The sequence below is a fragment of the Procambarus clarkii genome, chromosome 82 (genome assembly GCF_040958095.1).
Source record: "Procambarus clarkii isolate CNS0578487 chromosome 82, FALCON_Pclarkii_2.0, whole genome shotgun sequence".
Classification (NCBI taxonomy): Eukaryota; Metazoa; Arthropoda; class Malacostraca; order Decapoda; family Cambaridae; genus Procambarus; species Procambarus clarkii.
In genome coordinates this window covers 19250723-19277999 of record NC_091231.1, presented here as the reverse complement: position 1 = coordinate 19277999, position 27277 = coordinate 19250723, and positions in this window count along the sequence as shown.

The following is a 27277-nucleotide window of genomic DNA, read 5'->3' as shown; positions in this document are numbered from 1 at the left end:
TTTGTTTCTCGTTAAAATACTGAGTAAATTATTGAAAAGGGGAGAAGTTCAGTTTTTATTGCATATATCGACGTTTCAGCCGGATTAGAGCGGTTTTACGTGTACATCTTCCATCGTTAATATAAACGGAAAATCAAGAACATTATAGTTAATTCTAATGAAAACACATTGTTTTTTTATCATTTGTATTGGAAACAACATTGTCATATGTCTTTTCTTGGATCTAAATAATACGAAACCTCGCTCTATGATTTGTAGGTAAAATCCTCAAATATGGTTATATTGTGACTTTTTTCACGTTTTTCATGTAGTTTGAATTAACGCAAAAATATTCATTTTTACCAATATTCCGATACTATTTCATGTAGTATCACGATATGTGATTTGCCCTTCAAATCTCAGAATTTCGCGTAATATTGCATTTTAAGCAAGTTTTCTTGCATTTTGTTTCGTACGAAAAATCATCGAATTTAGCAATATTTTAACGTTTATCATCTCCTTTTCCTTCATGTGATTTAAACAAAATATCATCGAATTAGGCAATATTTTGCCGTTTTCTACGTTTTTGTGAATTTTCCGTCCATGGGTATTAATTCATATATATACGATAAAAATGTTGCAAACACATAATTGATTAGATAATAACCTTAAATACTTCATTTTCAATCATCTATTTGTTTCTCGTTAAAATACTGAGTAAATTATTGAAAAGGGGAGAAGTTCAGTTTTTATTGCATATATCGACGTTTCAGCCGGATTAGAGTGGTTTTACGTGTACATCTTCCATCGTTAATATAAACGGAAAATAAAGAACATTATAGTTAATTCTAATGAAAACACATTGTTTTTTATCATTTGTATTGGAAACAACATTGTCATATGTCCTTTCTTGGATCTAAATAATACGAAACCTCGCTCTATGATTTGAAGGTAAAATCCTCAAATATAGTAAAATAGTAACTTTTTCACGTTAATCATGTAGTTTCCTATTACGCAAATATATTCATTTTACCAATATTCCGATACTATTTCATGTAGTATCACATTATGTGTTTTGCCCTTCAAATCTCAGAATTTCGCGTAATATTGCATTTTAAGCAAGTTTTCTTGCATTTTGTTTCGTACGAAAAATCATCGAATTTAGCAATATTTTGACGTTGATCATCCCCTTTTCCTTCATGTGATTTAAACAAAATATCATCGAATTAGGCAATATTTTGCCGTTTTTCCACGTTTTTGTGAATTTTCAGTCCATGGGTATTAATTCATATATATACGATAAAAATGATGCAAACACATAATTGATTAGATAATAACCTTAAATACTTCATTTTCAATCAACTATTTCTTTCTAGTTAAAATACTGAGTAAGATATTGAAAAGGGGAGAAGTTCTGTTTTTATTGCATATATCGACGTTTCAGCCGGAATAGAGCGATTTTGGTGTACATTTTCCATCGCTAATATAAACGGAAAATCAGGAACATTTTAGTTAATTCTAATGAAAACTCATTGATTTTTATCATTTGTATTGGAAACAACATTGTCATATGTCTCCTTGGATCTAAATAATACGAAACCTCGCTCTATGATTTGAAGTTAAAATCCTCAAATATGGTTATATAGTAACTTTTTTCACGTTTTTCATGTAGTTTGATATTACGCAAATATATTCATTTTTACCAATATTTCGATACTGTTTCATGTAGTATCACGATATGTGATTTGGCCTTCAAATCTCAGAATTTCGCATAATATTGCATTTTAAGCAAGTTTTCTTGCATTTTGTTTCGTACGAAAAATCATCGAATTTAGCAATATTTTAACGTTTATCATCTTCTTTTCCTTCATGTGATTTAAACAAAATATCATCGAATTAGGCAATATTTTGCCGTTTTCCACGTTTTTGTGAATTTTCCGTCCATGGGTATTAATTCATATATATATACGATAAAAATGATGCAAACACATAATTGATTAGATAATAACCTTAAATACTTCATTGCAATCATCTATTTGTTTCTCGTTAAAATACTGAGTAAGATATTGAAAAGTGGAGAAGTTCGGTTTTTATTGCATATATCGACGTTTCAGCCGGATTAGAGCGGATTTACGTGATTCACGTTAATCATGTAGTTTGATATTACGTAAATATATTCATTTTTACTATTATTTAGATAATATTTCATGTAGTATCACGATATGTGATTTGGCCTTGAAATCTCAGAATTTCGCATAATATTGCATTTTAAGCAAGTTTTCTTCCATTTTGTTTCGTACGAAAAATCATCGAATTTAGCAATATTTTGACGTTTATCATCGCCTTTTCCTTCATGTGATTTAAACAAAATATCATTGAATTAGGCAATATTTTGCCGTTTTCCACGTTTTTGTGAATTTTCAGTCCATGGGTATTAATTCATATATATACGATAAAAATGATGCAAACACATAATTGATTAGATAATAACCTTAAATACTTCATTTTCAATCATCTATTTGTGTCTCGTTAAAATACTGAGTAAGATATTGAAAAGGGGAGAAGTTCTGTTTTTATTGCATATAACGACGTTTCAGCCGGAATAGAGCGGTTTTACGTGTACTTCTTCCCTCGTTAATATAAACGGAAAATCAAGAACATTTTAGTTATTTCAAATGAAAACACATTGTTTTTTATCTCTTGTATTGGAAACAACATTGTCATATGTCTTTTCTTGGATCTAAATAATACGAAACCTCGCTCTATGATTTGAAGTTAAAATCCTCAAATATGGTTATATAGTGACTTTTTTCACGTTTTTCATGTAGTTTGATATTACGCAAATATATTCATTTTTACCAATATTCCGATACTATTTCATGTAGTATCACGATATGTGATTTGCCCTTCAAAAATCAGAATTTCGCGTAATATTGCATTTTAAGCAAGTTTTCTTGCATTTTGTTTCGAACGAAAAATCATCGAATTTAGCAATATTTTAACGTTTATCATCTCCTTTTCCTTCATGTGATTTAAACAAAATATCATCGAATTAGGCAATATTTTGCCGTTTTCCACGTTTTTGTGAATTTTCCGTCCATGGGTATTAATTCATATATATACGATAAAAATGTTGCAAACACATAATTGATTAGATAATAACCTTAAATTCTTCATTTTCAATCATCTATTTGTTTCTCGTTAAAATACTGAGTAAATTATTGAAAAGGGGAGAAGTTCAGTTTTTATTGCATATATCGACGTTTCAGCCGGATTAGAGCGGTTTTACGTGTACATCTTCCATCGTTAATATAAACGGAAAATCAAGAACATTATAGTTAATTCTAATGAAAACACATTGTTTTTTATAAATTGTATTGGAACCAACATTGTCATATGTCTTTTCTTGGATCTAAATAATACGAAACCTCGATCTATGATTTGAAGGTAAAATCCTCAAATATGGTAAAATAGTAACTTTTTCACGTTAATCATGTAGTTTCCTATTACGCAAATATATTCATTTTACCAATATTCCGATACTATTTCATGTAGTATCACGATATGTGTTTTGCCCTTCAAATCTCAGAATTTCGCGTAATATTGCATTTTAAGCAAGTTTTCTTGCATTTTGTTTCGTACGAAAAATCATCGAATTTAGCAATATTTTAACGTTTATCATCCCCTTTTCCTTCATGTGATTTAAACAAAATATCATCGAATTAGGCAATATTTTGCCGTTTTCCACGTTTTTGTGAATTTTCAGTCCATGGGAATTAATTCATATATATACGATAAAAATGATGCAAACACATAATTGATTAGATAATAACCTTAAATACTTCATTGCAATCATCTATTTGTTTCTCGTTAAAATACTGAGTAAGATATTGAAAAGTGGAGAAGTTCGGTTTTTATTGCATATATCGACGTTTCAGCCGTATTAGAGCGGATTTACGTGATTCACGTTAATCATGTAGTTTGATATTACGCAAATATATTCATTTTTACCAATATTTCGATACTTTTCCATGTAGTATCACGATATGTGATTTGGCCTTCAAATCTCAGAATTTCGCATAATATTGCATTTTAAGCAAGTTTTCTTGCATTTTGTTTCGTACGAAAAATCATCGAATTTAGCAATATTTTAACGTTTATCATCTCCTTTTCCTTCATGTGATTTAAACAAAATATCATCGAATTAGGCAATATTTTGCCGTTTTCCACGTTTTTGTGAATTTTCCGTCCATGGGTATTAATTCATATATATACGATAAAAATGATGCAAACACATAATTGATTAGATAATAACCTTAAATACTTCATTTTCAATCATCTATTTGTTTCTCGTTAAAATACTGAGTAAGATATTGAAAAGGGGAGAAGTTCGTTTTTTTTTTTTGCATATATCGACGTTTCAGCCGGATTAGAGCGGTTTTACGTGTACATCTTCCATCGTTAATATAAACGGAAAATCAAGAACATTATAGTTAATTCTAATGAAAACACATTGTTTTTTATCATTTGTATTGGAAACAACATTGTCATATGTCTTTTCTTGGATCTAAATAATACGAAACCTCGCTCTATGATTTGTAGGTAAAATCCTCAAATATGGTAAAATAGTAACTTTTTCACGTTAATCATGTAGTTTAATATTACGCAAATATATTCATTTTTACCAATATTCCGATACTATTTCATGTAGTATCACGATATGTGTTTTGCCCTTCAAATCTCAGAATTTCGCGTAATATTGCATTTTAAGCAAGTTTTCTTGCATTTTGTTTCGTACGAAAAATCATCGAATTTAGCAATATTTTAACGTTTATCATCCCCTTTTCCTTCATGTGATTTAAACAAAATATCATCGAATTAGGCAATATTTTGCCGTTTTTCTACGTTTTTGTGCATTTTCAGTCCATGGGTATTAATTCATATATATACGATAAAAATGATGCAAACACATAATTGATTAGATAATAACCTTAAATACTTCATTTTCAATCATCTATTTGTGTCTCGTTAAAATACTGAGTAAGATATTGAAAAGGGGAGAAGTTCTGTTTTTATTGCATATAACGACGTTTCAGCCGGAATAGAGCGGTTTTACGTGTACTTCTTCCCTCGTTAATATAAACGGAAAATCAAGAACATTTTAGTTATTTCAAATGAAAACACCTTGTTTTTTATCATTTGTATTGGAAACAACATTGTCATATGTCTTTTCTTGGATCTAAATAATACGAAACCTCGCTCTATGATTTGAAGTTAAAATCCTCAAATATGGTTATATAATGACTTTTTTCACGTTTTTCATGTAGTTTGATATTACGCAAATATATTCATTTTTACCAATATTCCGATACTATATCATGTAGTATCACGATATGTGATTTGCCCTTCAAATCTCAGAATTTCGCGTAATATTGCATTTTAAGCAAGTTTTCTTGCATTTTGTTTCGTACGAAAAATCATCGAATTTAGCAATATTTTAACGTTTATCATCTATTTTTCCTTCATGTGATTTAAACAAAATATCATCGAATTAGGCAATATTTTGCCGTTTTCCACGTTTTGGTGAATTTTCCGTCCATGGGTATTAATTCATATATATACGATAAAAATGATGCAAACACATAATTGATTAGATAATAACCTTAAATACTTCATTGCAATCATCTATTTGTTTCTCGTTAAAATACTGAGTAAGATATTGAAAAGTGGAGAAGTTCGGTTTTTATTGCATATATCGACGTTTCAGCCGGATTAGAGCGGATTTACGTGATTCACGTTAATCATGTAGTTTGATATTACGCAAATATATTCATTTTTACCAATATTCCGATACTATTTCATGTAGTATCACGATATGTGATTTGGCCTTAATATCTCAGAATTTCGCATAATATTGCATTTTAAGCAAGTTTTCTTGCATTTTGTTTCGTACGAAAAATCATCGAATATAGCAATATTTTGACGTTTATCATCTCCTTTTCCTTCATGTGATTTAAACAAAATATCATCGAATTAGGCAATATTTTGCCGTTTTCCACGTTTTTGTGAATTTTCAGTCCATGAGTATTAATTCATATATATAAGATAAAAATGATGCAAACACATAATTGATTAGATAATACCCTCAAATACTTCATTTTCAATAATCTATTTGTTTCTCGTTAAAATACTGAGTAAGATGTTGAAAAGGGGAGAAGTTCGGTTTTTATTGCATATATCGACGTTTCAGCCGGATTAGAGCGGTTTTACGTGTATATCTTCCCTCGTTAATATAAACGGAAAATCAAGAACATTTTAGTTATTTCTAATGAAAACACTGTTTTTTATCATTTGTATTGGAAACAATATTGTCATATGTCTTTTCTTGGATCTAAATAATACGAAACCTCGCTCTATGATTTGTAGGTAAAATCCTCAAATATGGTAAAATAGTAACTTTTTCACGTTAATCATGTAGTTTAATATTACGCAAATATATTCATTTTTACCAATATTAAGATACTATTTCATGTAGTATCACGATATGTGTTTTGCCCTTCAAATCTCAGAATTTCGCGTAATATTGCATTTTAAGCAAGTTTTCTTGCATTTTGTTTCGTACGAAAAATCATCGAATTTAGCAATATTTTAACGTTTATCATCCCCTTTTCCTTCATGTGATTTAAACAAAATATCATCGAATTAGGTAATATTTTGCCGTTTTTCTACGTTTTTGTGCATTTTCAGTCCATGGGTATTAATTCATATATATACGATAAAAATGATGCAAACACATAATTGATTAGATAATAACCTTAAATACTTCATTTTCAATCATCTATTTGTGTCTCGTTAAAATACTGAGTAAGATATTGAAAAGGGGAGAAGTTCTGTTTTTATTGCATATAACGACGTTTCAGCCGGAATAGAGCGGTTTTACGTGTATATCTTCCCTCGTTAATATAAACGGAAAATCAAGAACATTTTAGTTATTTCAAATGAAAACACCTTGTTTTTTATCATTTGTATTGGAAACAACATTGTCATATGTCTTTTCTTGGATCTAAATAATACGAAACCTCGCTCTATGATTTGAAGTTAAAATCCTCAAATATGGTTATATAGTGACTTTTTTCACGTTTTTCATGTAGCTTGATATTACGCAAATATATTCATTTTTACCAATATTCCGATACTATTTCATGTAGTATCACGATATGTGATTTGGCCTTAATATCTCAGAATTTCGCATAATATTGCATTTTAAGCAAGTTTTCTTGCATTTTGTTTCGTACGAAAAATCATCGAATATAATAATATTTTGACGTTTATCATCTCCTTTTCCTTCAGGTGATTTAAACAAAATATCATCGAATTAGGCAATATTTTGCCGTTTTCCACGTTTTTGTGAATTTTCAGTCCATGAGTATTAATTCATATATATAAGATAAAAATGATGCAAACACATAATTGATTAGATAATACCCTCAAATACTTCATTTTCAATAATCTATTTGTTTCTCGTTAAAATACTGAGTAAGATGTTGAAAAGGGGAGAAGTTCGGTTTTTATTGCATATATCGATGTTTCAGCCGGATTAGAGCGGTTTTACGTGTATATCTTCCCTCGTTAATATAAACGGAAAATCAAGAACATTTTAGTTATTTCTAATGAAAACACTGTTTTTTATCATTTGTATTGGAAACAACATTGTCATATGTCTTTTCTTGGATCTAAATAATACGAAACCTCGCTCTATGATTTGTAGGTAAAATCCTCAAATATGGTAAAATAGTAACTTTTTCACGTTAATCATGTAGTTTAATATTACGCAAATATATTCATTTTTACCAATATTCCGATACTATTTCATGTAGTATCACGATATGTGTTTTGCCCTTCAAATCTCAGAATTTCGCGTAATATTGCATTTTAAGCAAGTTTTCTTGCATTTTGTTTCGTACGAAAAATCATCGAATTTAGCAATATTTTAACGTTTATCATCCCCTTTTCCTTCATGTGATTTAAACAAAATATCATCGAATTAGGTAATATTTTGCCGTTTTTCTACGTTTTTGTGCATTTTCAGTCCATGGGTATTAATTCATATATATACGATAAAAATGATGCAAACACATAATTGATTAGATAATAACCTTAAATGCTTAATTTTCAATCATCTATTTGTTTCTCGTTAAAATACTGAGTAAGATATTGAAAAGGGGAGAAGTTCGTTTTTTTTTTTGCATATATCGACGTTTCAGCCGGATTAGAGCGGTATTACGTGTACATCTTCCATCGTTAATATAAACGGAAAATCATGAACATTATAGTTAATTCTAATGAAAACACATTGTTTTTTATCATTTGTATTGGAAACAACATTGTCATATGTCTTTTCTTGGATCTAAATAATACGAAACCTCGCTCTATGATTTGTAGGTAAAATCCTCAAATATGGTAAAATAGTAACTTTTTCACGTTAATCATGTAGTTTAATATTACGCAAATATATTCATTTGTACCAATATTCCGATACTATTTCATGTAGTATCACGATATGTGTTTTGCCCTTCAAATCTCAGAATTTCGCGTAATATTGCATTTTAAGCAAGTTTTCTTGCATTTTGTTTCGTACGAAAAATCATCGAATTTAGCAATATTTTAACGTTTATCATCTCCTTTTCCTTCATGTGATTTAAACAAAATATCATCGAATTAGGCAATATTTTGCCGTTTTCCACGTTTTTGTGAATTTTCCGTCCATGGGTATTAATTCATATATATACGATAAAAATGATGCAAACACATAATTGATTAGATAATAACCTTAAATACTTCATTGCAATCATCTATTTGTTTCTCGTTAAAATACTGAGTAAGATATTGAAAAGTGGAGAAGTTCGGTTTTTATTGCATATATCGAAGTTTCAGCCGGATTAGAGCGGATTTACGTGATTCACGTTAATCATGTAGTTTGATATTACGTAAATATATTCATTTCTACTATTATTTCGATAATATTTCATGTAGTATCACGATATGTGATTTGGCCTTGAAATCTCAGAATTTCGCATAATATTGCATTTTAAGCAAGTTTTCTTCCATTTTGTTTCGTACGAAAAATCATCGAATTTAGCAATATTTTGACGTTTATCATCCCCCTTTCCTTCATGTGATTTAAACAAAATATCATCGAATTAGGCAATATTTTGCCGTTTTCCACGTTTTTGTGAATTTTCCGTCCATGGGTATTAATTCATATATATACGATAAAAATGTTGCAAACACATAATTGATTAGATAATAACCTTAAATTCTTCATTTTCAATCATCTATTTGTTTCTCGTTAAAATACTGAGTAAATTATTGAAAAGGGGAGAAGTTCAGTTTTTTTTGCATATATCGACGTTTCAGCCGGATTAGAGCGGTTTTACGTGTACATCTTCCATCGTTAATATAAACGGAAAATCAAGAACATTATAGTTAATTCTAATGAAAAGACATTGTTTTTTATCATTTGTATTGGAAACAACATTGTCATATGTCTTTTCTTGGATCTAAATAATACGAAACCTCGCTCTATGATTTGAAGGTAAAATCCTCAAATATGGTAAAATAGTATCTTTTTCACGTTAATCATGTAGTTTCCTATTACGCAAATATATTCATTTTACCAATATTCCGATACTATTTCATGTAGTATCACGATATGTGTTTTGGCCTTCAAATCTCAGAATTTCGCGTAATATTGCATTTTAAGCAAGTTTTCTTGCATTTTGTTTCGTACGAAAAATCATCGAATTTAGCAATATTTTAACTTTTGTCATCTCCTTTTCCTTCATGTGATTTAAACAAAATATCATCGAATTAGGCAATATTTTGCCGTTTTCCACGTTTTTGTGAATTTTCAGTCCATGGGAATTAATTCATATATATACGATAAAAATGATGCAAACACATAATTGATTAGATAATAACCTTAAATACTTCATTGCAATTATCTATTTGTTTCTCGTTAAAATACTGAGTAAGATATTGAAAAGTGGAGAAGTTCGGTTTTTATTGCATATATCGACGTTTCAGCCGGATTAGAGCGGATTTACGTGATTCACGTTAATCATGTAGTTTGATATTACGCAAATATATTCATTTTTACCAATATTTCGATACTGTTCCATGTAGTATCACGATATGTGATTTGGCCTTCAAATCTCAGAATTTCGCATAATATTGCATTTTAAGCAAGTTTTCTTGCATTTTGTTTCGTACGAAAAATCATCGAATTTAGCAATATTTTAACGTTTATCATCTCCTTTTCCTTCATGTGATTTAAACAAAATATCATCGAATTAGGCAATATTTTGCCGTTTTGCACGTTTTTGTGAATTTTCCGTCCATGGGTATTAATTCATATATATACGATAAAAATGATGCAAACACATAATTGATTAGATAATAACCTTAAATACTTCATTTTCAATCATCTATTTGTTTCTCGTTAAAATACTGAGTAAGATATTGAAAAGGGGAGAAGTTCGTTTTTTTTTTTTGCATATATCGACGTTTCAGCCGGATTAGAGCGGTTTTACGTGTACATCTTCCATCGTTAATATAAACGGAAAATCAAGAACATTATAGTTAATTCTAATGAAAACACATTGTTTTTTATCATTTGTATTGGAAACAACATTGTCATATGTCTTTTCTTGGATCTAAATAATACGAAACCTCGCTCTATGATTTGTAGGTAAAATCCTCAAATATGGTAAAATAGTAACTTTTTCACGTTAATCATGTAGTTTAATATTACGCAAATATATTCATTTTTACCAATATTCCGATACTATTTCATGTTGTATCACGATATGTGTTTTGCCCTTCAAATCTCAGAATTTCGCGTAATATTGCATTTTAAGCAAGTTTTCTTGCATTTTGTTTCGTACGAAAAATCATCGAATTTAGCAATATTTTAACGTTTATCATCCCCTTTTCCTTCATGTGATTTAAACAAAATATCATCGAATTAGGCAATATTTTGCCGTTTTTCTACGTTTTTGTGCATTTTCAGTCCATGGGTATTAATTCATATATATACGATAAAAATGATGCAAACACATAATTGATTAGATAATAACCTTAAATACTTCATTTTCAATCATCTATTTGTGTCTCGTTAAAATACTGAGTAAGATATTGAAAAGGGGAGAAGTTCTGTTTTTATTGCATATAACGACGTTTCAGCCGGAATAGAGCGGTTTTACGTGTACTTCTTCCCTCGTTAATATAAACGGAAAATCAAGAACATTTTAGTTATTTCAAATGAAAACACCTTGTTTTTTATCTTTTGTATTGGAAACAACATTGTCATATGTCTTTTCTTGGATCTAAATAATACGAAACCTCGCTCTATGATTTGAAGTTAAAATCCTCAAATATGGTTATATAGTGACTTTTTTCACGTTTTTCATGTAGTTTGATATTACGCAAATATATTCATTTTTACCAATATTCCGATACTATATCATGTAGTATCACGATATGTGATTTGCCCTTCAAATCTCAGAATTTCGCGTAATATTGCATTTTAAGCAAGTTTTCTTGCATTTGTTTCGTACGAAAAATCATCGAATTTAGCAATATTTTAACGTTTATCATCTATTTTTCCTTCATGTGATTTAAACAAAATATCATCGAATTAGGCAATATTTTGCCGTTTTTCCACGTTTTTGTGAATTTTCAGTCCATGGGTATTAATTCATATATATACGATAAAAATGATGCAAACACATAATTGATTAGATAATAACCTTAAATACTTCATTTTCAATCAACTATTTCTTTCTAGTTAAAATACTGAGTAAGATATTGAAAAGGGGAGAAGTTCTGTTTTTATTGCATATATCGACGTTTCAGCCGGAATAGAGCGATTTTTGTGTACATTTTTCATCGGTAATATAAATGGAAAATCAGGAACATTTCAGTTAATTCTAATGAAAACTCATTGATTTTTATCATTTGTATTGGAAACAACATTGTCATATGTCTCCTTGGATCTAAATAATACGAAACCTCGCTCTATGATTTGAAGTTAAAATCCTCAAATATAGTTAAATAGTGACTTTTTTCACGTTTTTCATGTAGTTTGATATTACGCAAATATATTCATTTTTACCAATATTCCGATACTATTTCATGTAGTATCACGATATGTGATTTGCCCTTCAAATCTCAGAATTTCGCGTAATATTGCATTTTAAGCAAGTTTTCTTGCATTTTGTTTCGTACGAAAAATCATCGAATTTAGCAATATTTTAACGTTTGTCATCTCCTTTTCCTTCATGTGATTTAAACAAAATATCATCGAATTAGGCAATATTTTGCCGTTTTCCACGTTTTTGTGAATTTTCAGTCCATGGGTATTAATTCATATATATACGATAAAAATGATGCAAACACATAATTGATTAGATAATAACCTTAAATACTTCATTGCAATCATCTATTTGTTTCTCGTTAAAATACTGAGTAAGATATTGAAAAGTGGAGAAGTTCGGTTTTTATTGCATATATCGACATTTCAGCCGGATTAGAGCGGATTTACGTGATTCACGTTAATCATGTAGTTTGATATTACGCAAATATATTCATTTTTACCAATATTCCGATACTATTTCATGTAGTATCACGATATGTGATTTGGCCTTCATATCTCAGAATTTCGCATAATATTGCATTTTAAGCAAGTTTTCTTGCATTTTGTTTCGTACGAAAAATCATCGAATATAGCAATATTTTGACGTTTATCATCTCCTTTTCCTTCATGTGATTTAAACAAAATATCATCGAATTAGGCAATATTTTGCCGTTTTCCACGTTTTTGTGAATTTTCAGTCCATGGGTATTAATTCATATATATAAGATAAAAATGATGCAAACACATAATTGATTAGATAATACCCTCAAATACTTCATTTTCAATCATCTATTTGTTTCTCGTTAAAATACTGAGTAAGATGTTGAAAAGGGGAGAAGTTCGGTTTTAATTGCATATATCGACGTTTCAGCCGGATTAGAGCGGTTTTACGTGTATATATTCCCTCGTTAATATAAACGGAAAATCAAGAACATTTTAGTTATTTCTAATGAAAACACTGTTTTTTATCATTTGTATTGGAAACAACATTGTCATATGTCTTTTCTTGGATCTAAATAATACGAAACCTTGCTCTATGATTTGAAGTTAAAATCCTCAAATATGGTTATATAGTGACTTTTTCACGTTTTTCATGTAGTTTGATATTACGCAAATATATTCATTTTTACCAATATTTCCATACTGTTCCATGTAGTATCACGATATGTGATTTGGCCTTCAAATCTCAGAATTTCGCATAATATTGCATTTTAAGCAAGTTTTCTTGCATTTTGTTTCGTACGAAAAATCATCGAATTTAGCAATATTTTAACGTTTATCATCTCCTTTTCCTTCATGTGATTTAAACAAAATATCATCGAATTAGGCAATATTTTGCCGTTTTCCACGTTTTTGTGAATTTTCCGTCCATGGGTATTAATTCATATATATACGATAAAAATGATGCAAACACATAATTGATTAGATAATAACCTTAAATACTTCATTGCAATCATCAATTTGTTTCTCGTTAAAATACTGAGTAAGATATTGAAAAGTGGAGAAGTTCGGTTTTTATTGCATATATCGACGTTTCAGCCGGATTAGAGCGGATTTACGTGATTCACGTTAATCATGTAGTTTGATATTACGCAAATATATTAATTTTTACCAATATTCCGATACTATTTCATGTAGTATCACGATATGTGATTTGGCCTTCATATCTCAGAATTTCGCATAATATTGCATTTTAAGCAAGTTTTCTTGCATTTTGTTTCGTACGAAAAATCATCGAATATAGCAATATTTTGACGTTTATCATCTCCTTTTCCTTCATGTGATTTAAACAAAATATCATCGAATTAGGCAATATTTTGCCGTTTTCCACGTTTTTGTGAATTTTCAGTCCATGAGTATTAATTCATATATATAAGATAAAAATGATGCAAACACATAATTGATTTGATAATACCCTCAAATAGTTCATTTTCAATCATCTATTTGTTTCTCGTTAAAATATGAGTAAGATGTTGAAAAGGGGAGAAGTTCGGTTTTTATTGCATATATCGACGTTTGAGCCGGATTAGAGCGGTTTTACGTGTATATCTTCCCTCGTTAATATAAACGGAAAATCAAGAACATTTTAGTTATTTCTAATGAAAACACTGTTTTTTATCATTTGTATTGGAAACAACATTGTCATATGTCTTTTCTTGGATCTAAATAATACGAATCCTCGCTCTATGATTTGTAGGTAAAATCCTCAAATATGGTAAAATAGTAACTTTTTCACGTTAATCATGTAGTTTAATATTACGCAAATATATTAATTTTTACCAATATTCCGATACTATTTCATGTAGTATCACGATATGTGATTTGCCCTTCAAATCTCAGAATTTCGCGTAATATTGCATTTTAAGCAAGTTTTCTTGCATTTTGTTTCGTACGAAAAATCATCGAATTTAGCAATATTTTAACGTTTATCATCTCCTTTTCCTTCATGTGATTTAAACAAAATATCATCGAATTAGGCAATATTTTGCCGTTTTCCACGTTTTTGTGAATTTTCCGTCCATGGGTATTAATTCATATATATACGATAAAAATGTTGCAAACACATAATTGATTAGATAATAACCTTAAATACTTCATTTTCAATCATCTATTTGTTTCTCGTTAAAATACTGAGTAAATTATTGAAAAGGGGAGAAGTTCAGTTTTTATTGCATATATCGACGTTTCAGCCGGATTAGAGCGGTTTTACGTGTACATCTTCCATCGTTAATATAAACGGAAAATCAAGAACATTATAGTTAATTCTAATGAAAACACATTGTTTTTTATCATTTGTATTGGAAACAACATTGTCATATGTCTTTTCTTGGATCTAAATAATACGAAACCTCGCTCTATGATTTGTAGGTAAAATCCTCAAATATGGTAAAATAGTAACTTTTTCAAGTTAATCATGTAGTTTAATATTACGCAAATATATTCATTTTTACCAATATTCCGATACTATTTCATGTTGTATCACGATATGTGTTTTGCCCTTCAAATCTCAGAATTTCGCGTAATATTGCATTTTAAGCAAGTTTTCTTGCATTTTGTTTCGTACGAAAAATCATCGAATTTAGCAATATTTTAACGTTTATCATCCCCTTTTCCTTCATGTGATTTAAACAAAATATCATCGAATTAGGCAATATTTTGCCGTTTTTCTACGTTTTTGTGCATTTTCAGTCCATGGGTATTAATTCATATATATACGATAAAAATGATGCAAACACATAATTGATTAGATAATAACCTTAAATACTTCATTTTCAATCATCTATTTGTGTCTCGTTAAAATACTGAGTAAGATATTGAAAAGGGGAGAAGTTCTGTTTTTATTGCATATAACGACGTTTCAGCCGGAATAGAGCGGTTTTACGTGTACTTCTTCCCTCGTTAATATAAACGGAAAATCAAGAACATTTTAGTTATTTCAAATGAAAACACCTTGTTTTTTATCTTTTGTATTGGAAACAACATTGTCATATGTCTTTTCTTGGATCTAAATAATACGAAACCTCGCTCTATGATTTGAAGTTAAAATCCTCAAATATGGTTATATAGTGACTTTTTTCACGTTTTTCATGTAGTTTGATATTACGCAAATATATTCATTTTTACCAATATTCCGATACTATATCATGTAGTATCACGATATGTGATTTGCCCTTCAAATCTCAGAATTTCGCGTAATATTGCATTTTAAGCAAGTTTTCTTGCATTTGTTTCGTACGAAAAATCATCGAATTTAGCAATATTTTAACGTTTATCATCTATTTTTCCTTCATGTGATTTAAACAAAATATCATCGAATTAGGCAATATTTTGCCGTTTTTCCACGTTTTTGTGAATTTTCAGTCCATGGGTATTAATTCATATATATACGATAAAAATGATGCAAACACATAATTGATTAGATAATAACCTTAAATACTTCATTTTCAATCAACTATTTCTTTCTAGTTAAAATACTGAGTAAGATATTGAAAAGGGGAGAAGTTCTGTTTTTATTGCATATATCGACGTTTCAGCCGGAATAGAGCGATTTTTGTGTACATTTTCCATCGGTAATATAAATGGAAAATCAGGAACATTTCAGTTAATTCTAATGAAAACTCATTGATTTTTATCATTTGTATTGGAAACAACATTGTCATATGTCTCCTTGGATCTAAATAATACGAAACCTCGCTCTATGATTTGAAGTTAAAATCCTCAAATATAGTTAAATAGTGACTTTTTTCACGTTTTTCATGTAGTTTGATATTACGCAAATATATTCATTTTTACCAATATTCCGATACTATTTCATGTAGTATCACGATATGTGATTTGCCCTTCAAATCTCAGAATTTCGCGTAATATTGCATTTTAAGCAAGTTTTCTTGCATTTTGTTTCGTACGAAAAATCATCGAATTTAGCAATATTTTAACGTTTGTCATCTCCTTTTCCTTCATGTGATTTAAACAAAATATCATCGAATTAGGCAATATTTTGCCGTTTTCCACGTTTTTGTGAATTTTCAGTCCATGGGTATTAATTCATATATATACGATAAAAATGATGCAAACACATAATTGATTAGATAATAACCTTAAATACTTCATTGCAATCATCTATTTGTTTCTCGTTAAAATACTGAGTAAGATATTGAAAAGTGGAGAAGTTCGGTTTTTATTGCATATATCGACATTTCAGCCGGATTAGAGCGGATTTACGTGATTCACGTTAATCATGTAGTTTGATATTACGCAAATATATTCATTTTTACCAATATTCCGATACTATTTCATGTAGTATCACGATATGTGATTTGGCCTTCATATCTCAGAATTTCGCATAATATTGCATTTTAAGCAAGTTTTCTTGCATTTTGTTTCGTACGAAAAATCATCGAATATAGCAATATTTTGACGTTTATCATCTCCTTTTCCTTCATGTGATTTAAACAAAATATCATCGAATTAGGCAATATTTTGCCGTTTTCCACGTTTTTGTGAATTTTCAGTCCATGGGTATTAATTCATATATATAAGATAAAAATGATGCAAACACATAATTGATTAGATAATACCCTCAAATACTTCATTTTCAATCATCTATTTGTTTCTCGTTAAAATACTGAGTAAGATGTTGAAAAGGGGAGAAGTTCGGTTTTAATTGCATATATCGACGTTTCAGCCGGATTAGAGCGGTTTTACGTGTATATATTCCCTCGTTAATATAAACGGAAAATCAAGAACATTTTAGTTATTTCTAATGAAAACACTGTTTTTTATCATTTGTATTGGAAACAACATTGTCATATGTCTTTTCTTGGATCTAAATAATACGAAACCTTGCTCTATGATTTGAAGTTAAAATCCTCAAATATGGTTATATAGTGACTTTTTCACGTTTTTCATGTAGTTTGATATTACGCAAATATATTCATTTTTACCAATATTTCCATACTGTTCCATGTAGTATCACGATATGTGATTTGGCCTTCAAATCTCAGAATTTCGCATAATATTGCATTTTAAGCAAGTTTTCTTGCATTTTGTTTCGTACGAAAAATCATCGAATTTAGCAATATTTTAACGTTTATCATCTCCTTTTCCTTCATGTGATTTAAACAAAATATCATCGAATTAGGCAATATTTTGCCGTTTTCCACGTTTTTGTGAATTTTCCGTCCATGGGTATTAATTCATATATATACGATAAAAATGATGCAAACACATAATTGATTAGATAATAACCTTAAATACTTCATTGCAATCATCAATTTGTTTCTCGTTAAAATACTGAGTAAGATATTGAAAAGTGGAGAAGTTCGGTTTTTATTGCATATATCGACGTTTCAGCCGGATTAGAGCGGATTTACGTGATTCACGTTAATCATGTAGTTTGATATTACGCAAATATATTAATTTTTACCAATATTCCGATACTATTTCATGTAGTATCACGATATGTGATTTGGCCTTCATATCTCAGAATTTCGCATAATATTGCATTTTAAGCAAGTTTTCTTGCATTTTGTTTCGTACGAAAAATCATCGAATATAGCAATATTTTGACGTTTATCATCTCCTTTTCCTTCATGTGATTTAAACAAAATATCATCGAATTAGGCAATATTTTGCCGTTTTCCACGTTTTTGTGAATTTTCAGTCCATGAGTATTAATTCATATATATAAGATAAAAATGATGCAAACACATAATTGATTTGATAATACCCTCAAATACTTCATTTTCAATCATCTATTTGTTTCTCGTTAAAATATGAGTAAGATGTTGAAAAGGGGAGAAGTTCGGTTTTTATTGCATATATCGACGTTTGAGCCGGATTAGAGCGGTTTTACGTGTATATCTTCCCTCGTTAATATAAACGGAAAATCAAGAACATTTTAGTTATTTCTAATGAAAACACTGTTTTTTATCATTTGTATTGGAAACAACATTGTCATATGTCTTTTCTTGGATCTAAATAATACGAATCCTCGCTCTATGATTTGTAGGTAAAATCCTCAAATATGGTAAAATAGTAACTTTTTCACGTTAATCATGTAGTTTAATATTACGCAAATATATTAATTTTTACCAATATTCCGATACTATTTCATGTAGTATCACGATATGTGATTTGCCCTTCAAATCTCAGAATTTCGCGTAATATTGCATTTTAAGCAAGTTTTCTTGCATTTTGTTTCGTACGAAAAATCATCGAATTTAGCAATATTTTAACGTTTATCATCTCCTTTTCCTTCATGTGATTTAAACAAAATATCATCGAATTAGGCAATATTTTGCCGTTTTCCACGTTTTTGTGAATTTTCCGTCCATGGGTATTAATTCATATATATACGATAAAAATGTTGCAAACACATAATTGATTAGATAATAACCTTAAATACTTCATTTTCAATCATCTATTTGTTTCTCGTTAAAATACTGAGTAAATTATTGAAAAGGGGAGAAGTTCAGTTTTTATTGCATATATCGACGTTTCAGCCGGATTAGAGCGGTTTTACGTGTACATCTTCCATCGTTAATATAAACGGAAAATCAAGAACATTATAGTTAATTCTAATGAAAACACATTGTTTTTTATCATTTGTATTGGAAACAACATTGTCATATGTCTTTTCTTGGATCTAAATAATACGAAACCTCGCTCTATGATTTAAAGGTAAAATCCTCAAATATGGTAAAATAGTAACTTTTTCACGTTAATCATGTAGTTTCCTATTACGCAAATATATTCATTTTACCAATATTCCGATAGTATTTCATGTAGTATCACGATATGTGTTTTGCCCTTCAAATCTCAGAATTTCGCGTAATATTGCATTTTAAGCAAGTTTTCTTGCATTTTGTTTCGTACGAAAAATCATCGAATTTAGCAATATTTTGACGTTGATCATCCCCTTTTCCTTCATGTGATTTAAACAAAATATCATCGAATTAGGCAATATTTTGCCGTTTTTCCACGTTTTTGTGAATTTTCAGTCCATGGGTATTAATTCATATATATACGATAAAAATGATGCAAACACATAATTGATTAGATAATAACCTTAAATACTTCATTTTCAATCATCTATTTGTGTCTCGTTAAAATACTGAGTAAGATATTGAAAAGGGGAGAAGTTCTGTTTTTATTGCATATAACGACGTTTCAGCCGGAATAGAGCGGTTTTACGTGTACTTCTTCCCTCGTTAATATAAACGGAAAATCAAGAACATTTTAGTTATTTCAAATGAAAACACCTTGTTTTTTATCTTTTGTATTGGAAACAACATTGTCATATGTCTTTTCTTGGATCTAAATAATACGAAACCTCGCTCTATGATTTGAAGTTAAAATCCTCAAATATGGTTATATAGTGACTTTTTTCACGTTTTTCATGTAGTTTGATATTACGCAAATATATTCATTTTTACCAATATTCCGATACTATATCATGTAGTATCACGATATGTGATTTGCCCTTCAAATCTCAGAATTTCGCGTAATATTGCATTTTAAGCAAGTTTTCTTGCATTTGTTTCGTACGAAAAATCATCGAATTTAGCAATATTTTAACGTTTATCATCTATTTTTCCTTCATGTGATTTAAACAAAATATCATCGAATTAGGCAATATTTTGCCGTTTTTCCACGTTTTTGTGAATTTTCAGTCCATGGGTATTAATTCATATATATACGATAAAAATGATGCAAACACATAATTGATTAGATAATAACCTTAAATACTTCATTTTCAATCAACTATTTCTTTCTAGTTAAAATACTGAGTAAGATATTGAAAAGGGGAGAAGTTCTGTTTTTATTGCATATATCGACGTTTCAGCCGGAATAGAGCGATTTTTGTGTACATTTTCCATCGGTAATATAAATGGAAAATCAGGAACATTTCAGTTAATTCTAATGAAAACTCATTGATTTTTATCATTTGTATTGGAAACAACATTGTCATATGTCTCCTTGGATCTAAATAATACGAAACCTCGCTCTATGATTTGAAGTTAAAATCCTCAAATATAGTTAAATAGTGACTTTTTTCACGTTTTTCATGTAGTTTGATATTACGCAAATATATTCATTTTTACCAATATTCCGATACTATTTCATGTAGTATCACGATATGTGATTTGCCCTTCAAATCTCAGAATTTCGCGTAATATTGCATTTTAAGCAAGTTTTCTTGCATTTTGTTTCGTACGAAAAATCATCGAATTTAGCAATATTTTAACGTTTGTCATCTCCTTTTCCTTCATGTGATTTAAACAAAATATCATCGAATTAGGCAATATTTTGCCGTTTTCCACGTTTTTGTGAATTTTCAGTCCATGGGTATTAATTCATATATATACGATAAAAATGATGCAAACACATAATTGATTAGATAATAACCTTAAATACTTCATTGCAATCATCTATTTGTTTCTCGTTAAAATACTGAGTAAGATATTGAAAAGTGGAGAAGTTCGGTTTTTATTGCATATATCGACATTTCAGCCGGATTAGAGCGGATTTACGTGATTCACGTTAATCATGTAGTTTGATATTACGCAAATATATTCATTTTTACCAATATTCCGATACTATTTCATGTAGTATCACGATATGTGATTTGGCCTTCATATCTCAGAATTTCGCATAATATTGCATTTTAAGCAAGTTTTCTTGCATTTTGTTTCGTACGAAAAATCATCGAATATAGCAATATTTTGACGTTTATCATCTCCTTTTCCTTCATGTGATTTAAACAAAATATCATCGAATTAGGCAATATTTTGCCGTTTTCCACGTTTTTGTGAATTTTCAGTCCATGGGTATTAATTCATATATATAAGATAAAAATGATGCAAACACATAATTGATTAGATAATACCCTCAAATACTTCATTTTCAATCATCTATTTGTTTCTCGTTAAAATACTGAGTAAGAGGTTGAAAAGGGGAGAAGTTCGGTTTTAATTGCATATATCGACGTTTCAGCCGGATTAGAGCGGTTTTACGTGTATATATTCCCTCGTTAATATAAACGGAAAATCAAGAACATTTTAGTTATTTCTAATGAAAACACTGTTTTTTATCATTTGTATTGGAAACAACATTGTCATATGTCTTTTCTTGGATCTAAATAATACGAAACCTTGCTCTATGATTTGAAGTTAAAATCCTCAAATATGGTTATATAGTGACTTTTTCACGTTTTTCATGTAGTTTGATATTACGCAAATATATTCATTTTTACCAATATTTCCATACTGTTCCATGTAGTATCACGATATGTGATTTGGCCTTCAAATCTCAGAATTTCGCATAATATTGCATTTTAAGCAAGTTTTCTTGCATTTTGTTTCGTACGAAAAATCATCGAATTTAGCAATATTTTAACGTTTATCATCTCCTTTTCCTTCATGTGATTTAAACAAAATATCATCGAATTAGGCAATATTTTGCCGTTTTCCACGTTTTTGTGAATTTTCCGTCCATGGGTATTAATTCATATATATACGATAAAAATGATGCAAACACATAATTGATTAGATAATAACCTTAAATACTTCATTGCAATCATCAATTTGTTTCTCGTTAAAATACTGAGTAAGATATTGAAAAGTGGAGAAGTTCGGTTTTTATTGCATATATCGACGTTTCAGCCGGATTAGAGCGGATTTACGTGATTCACGTTAATCATGTAGTTTGATATTACGCAAATATATTAATTTTTACCAATATTCCGATACTATTTCATGTAGTATCACGATATGTGATTTGGCCTTCATATCTCAGAATTTCGCATAATATTGCATTTTAAGCAAGTTTTCTTGCATTTTGTTTCGTACGAAAAATCATCGAATATAGCAATATTTTGACGTTTATCATCTCCTTTTCCTTCATGTGATTTAAACAAAATATCATCGAATTAGGCAATATTTTGCCGTTTTCCACGTTTTTGTGAATTTTCAGTCCATGAGTATTAATTCATATATATAAGATAAAAATGATGCAAACACATAATTGATTTGATAATACCCTCAAATACTTCATTTTCAATCATCTATTTGTTTCTCGTTAAAATATGAGTAAGATGTTGAAAAGGGGAGAAGTTCGGTTTTTATTGCATATATCGACGTTTGAGCCGGATTAGAGCGGTTTTACGTGTATATCTTCCCTCGTTAATATAAACGGAAAATCAAGAACATTTTAGTTATTTCTAATGAAAACACTGTTTTTTATCATTTGTATTGGAAACAACATTGTCATATGTCTTTTCTTGGATCTAAATAATACGAATCCTCGCTCTATGATTTGTAGGTAAAATCCTCAAATATGGTAAAATAGTAACTTTTTCACGTTAATCATGTAGTTTAATATTACGCAAATATATTAATTTTTACCAATATTCCGATACTATTTCATGTAGTATCACGATATGTGATTTGCCCTTCAAATCTCAGAATTTCGCGTAATATTGCATTTTAAGCAAGTTTTCTTGCATTTTGTTTCGTACGAAAAATCATCGAATTTAGCAATATTTTAACGTTTATCATCTCCTTTTCCTTCATGTGATTTAAACAAAATATCATCGAATTAGGCAATATTTTGCCGTTTTCCACGTTTTTGTGAATTTTCCGTCCATGGGTATTAATTCATATATATACGATAAAAATGTTGCAAACACATAATTGATTAGATAATAACCTTAAATACTTCATTTTCAATCATCTATTTGTTTCTCGTTAAAATACTGAGTAAATTATTGAAAAGGGGAGAAGTTCAGTTTTTATTGCATATATCGACGTTTCAGCCGGATTAGAGCGGTTTTACGTGTACATCTTCCATCGTTAATATAAACGGAAAATCAAGAACATTATAGTTAATTCTAATGAAAACACATTGTTTTTTATCATTTGTATTGGAAACAACATTGTCATATGTCTTTTCTTGGATCTAAATAATACGAAACCTCGCTCTATGATTTAAAGGTAAAATCCTCAAATATGGTAAAATAGTAACTTTTTCACGTTAATCATGTAGTTTCCTATTACGCAAATATATTCATTTTACCAATATTCCGATAGTATTTCATGTAGTATCACGATATGTGTTTTGCCCTTCAAATCTCAGAATTTCGCGTAATATTGCATTTTAAGCAAGTTTTCTTGCATTTTGTTTCGTACGAAAAATCATCGAATTTAGCAATATTTTGACGTTGATCATCCCCTTTTCCTTCATGTGATTTAAACAAAATATCATCGAATTAGGCAATATTTTGCCGTTTTTCCACGTTTTTGTGAATTTTCAGTCCATGGGTATTAATTCATATATATACGATAAAAATGATGCAAACACATAATTGATTAGATAATAACCTTAAATACTTCATTTTCAATCAACTATTTCTTTCTAGTTAAAATACTGAGTAAGATATTGAAAAGGGGAGAAGTTCTGTTTTTATTGCATATATCGACGTTTCAGCCGGAATAGAGCGATTTTTGTGTACATTTTCCATCGGTAATATAAATGGAAAATCAGGAACATTTCAGTTAATTCTAATGAAAACTCATTGATTTTTATCATTTGTATTGGAAACAACATTGTCATATGTCTCCTTGGATCTAAATAATACGAAACCTCGCTCTATGATTTGAAGTTAAAATCCTCAAATATAGTTAAATAGTGACTTTTTTCACGTTTTTCATGTAGTTTGATATTACGCAAATATATTCATTTTTACCAATATTCCGATACTATTTCATGTAGTATCACGATATGTGATTTGCCCTTCAAATCTCAGAATTTCGCGTAATATTGCATTTTAAGCAAGTTTTCTTGCATTTTGTTTCGTACGAAAAATCATCGAATTTAGCAATATTTTAACGTTTGTCATCTCCTTTTCCTTCATGTGATTTAAACAAAATATCATCGAATTAGGCAATATTTTGCCGTTTTCCACGTTTTTGTGAATTTTCAGTCCATGGGTATTAATTCATATATATAAGATAAAAATGATGCAAACACATAATTGATTAGATAATACCCTCAAATACTTCATTTTCAATCATCTATTTGTTTCTCGTTAAAATACTGAGTAAGATGTTGAAAAGGGGAGAAGTTCGGTTTTTATTGCATATATCGACGTTTCAGCCGGATTAGTGCGGTTTTACGTGTATATATTCCCTCGTTAATATAAACGGAAAATCAAGAACATTTTAGTTATTTCTAATGAAAACACTGTTTTTTATCATTTGTATTGGAAACAACATTGTCATATGTCTTTTCTTGGATCTAAATAATACGAAACCTTGCTCTATGATTTGAAGTTAAAATCCTCAAATATGGTTATATAGTGACTTTTTCACGTTTTTCATGTAGTTTGATATTACGCAAATATATTCATTTTTACCAATATTTCGATACTGTTCCATGTAGTATCACGATATGTGATTTGGCCTTCAAATCTCAGAATTTCGCATAATATTGCATTTTAAGCAAGTTTTCTTGCATTTTGTTTCGTACGAAAAATCATCGAATTTAGCAATATTTTAACGTTTATCATCTCCTTTTCCTTCATGTGATTTAAACAAAATATCATCGAATTAGGCAATATTTTGCCGTTTTCCACGTTTTTGTGAATTTTCCGTCCATGGGTATTAATTCATATATATACGATAAAAATGATGCAAACACATAATTGATTAGATAATAACCTTAAATGCTTAATTTTCAATCATCTATTTGTTTCTCGTTAAAATACTGAGTAAGATATTGAAAAGGGGAGAAGTTCGTTTTTTTTTTTGCATATATCGACGTTTCAGCCGGATTAGAGCGGTATTACGTGTACATCTTCCATCGTTAATATAAACGGAAAATCATGAACATTATAGTTAATTCTAATGAAAACACATTGTTTTTTATCATTTGTATTGGAAACAACATTGTCATATGTCTTTTCTTGGATCTAAATAATACGAAACCTCGCTCTATGATTTGTAGGTAAAATCCTCAAATATGGTAAAATAGTAACTTTTTCACGTTAATCATGTAGTTTAATATTACGCAAATATATTCATTTGTACCAATATTCCGATACTATTTCATGTAGTATCACGATATGTGTTTTGCCCTTCAAATCTCAGAATTTCGCGTAATGTTGCATTTTAAGCAAGTTTTCTTGCATTTTGTTTCGTACGAAAAATCATCGAATTTAGCAATATTTTAACGTTTATCATCCCCTTTTCCTTCATGTGATTTAAACAAAATATCATCGAATTAGGCAATATTTTGCCGTTTTTCCACGTTTTTGTGCATTTTCAGTCCATGGGTATTAATTTATATATATACGATAAAAATGATGCAAACACATAATTGATTAGATAATAACCTTAAATACTTCATTTTCAATCAACTATTTCTTTCTCGTTAAAATACTGAGTAAGATATTGAAAAGGGAAGAAGTTCTGTTTTTATTGCTTATATCGACCTTTCTGCCGGAATAGAGCGATTTTCGTGTACATTTTCCATCGGTAATATAAACGGAAAATCAGGAACATTTTAGTTAATTATAATGAAAACTCTAACCTGATAATAACCTTAAATACTTCATTTTCAATCATCTATTTGTTTCTCGTTAAAATACTTAGTAAGATATTGAAAAGGGGAGAAGTTCGGTTTTTATTGCATGTATCGACGTTTCAGCCGGATTAGAGCGGTTTTACGTGTATATATTCCCTCGTTAATATAAACGGAAAATCAAGAACATTTTAGTTATTTCTAATGAAAACACTGTTTTTTATCATTTGTATTGGAAACAACATTGTCATATGTCTTTTCTTGGATCTAAATAATACGAAACCTCGCTCTATGATTTGAAGTTAAAATCCTCAAATATGGTTATATAGTGACTTTTTTCACGTTTTTCATGTAGTTTGATTTTACGCAAATATATTCATTTTTACCAATATTTCGATACTGTTCCATGTAGTATCACGATATGTGATTTGGCCTTCAAATCTCAGAATTTCGCATAATATTGCATTTTAAGCAAGTTTTCTTGCATTTTGTTTCGTACGAAAAATCATCGAATTTAGCAATATTTTAACGTTTATCATCTCCTTTTCCTTCATGTGATTTAAACAAAATATCATCGAATTAGGCAATATTTTGCCGTTTTCCACGTTTTTGTGAATTTTCCGTCCATGGGTATTAATTCATATATATACGATAAAAATGATGCAAACACATAATTGATTAGATAATAACCTTAAATACTTCATTTTCAATCATCTATTTGTTTCTCGTTAAAATACTGAGTAAGATGTTGAAAAGGGGAGAAGTTCGGTTTTTATTGCATATATCGACGTTTCAGTCTGATTAGAGCGGTTCTACGTGTACATCTTCCCTCGTTAATATAAACGGAAAATCAAGAACATTTTAGTTATTTCTAATGAAAACACTGTTTTTTATCATTTGTATTGGAAACAACATTGTCATATGTCTTTTCTTGGATCTAAATAATACGAAACCTCGCTCTATGATTTGTAGGTAAAATCCTCAAATATGGTAAAATAGTAACTTTTTCACGTTAATCAT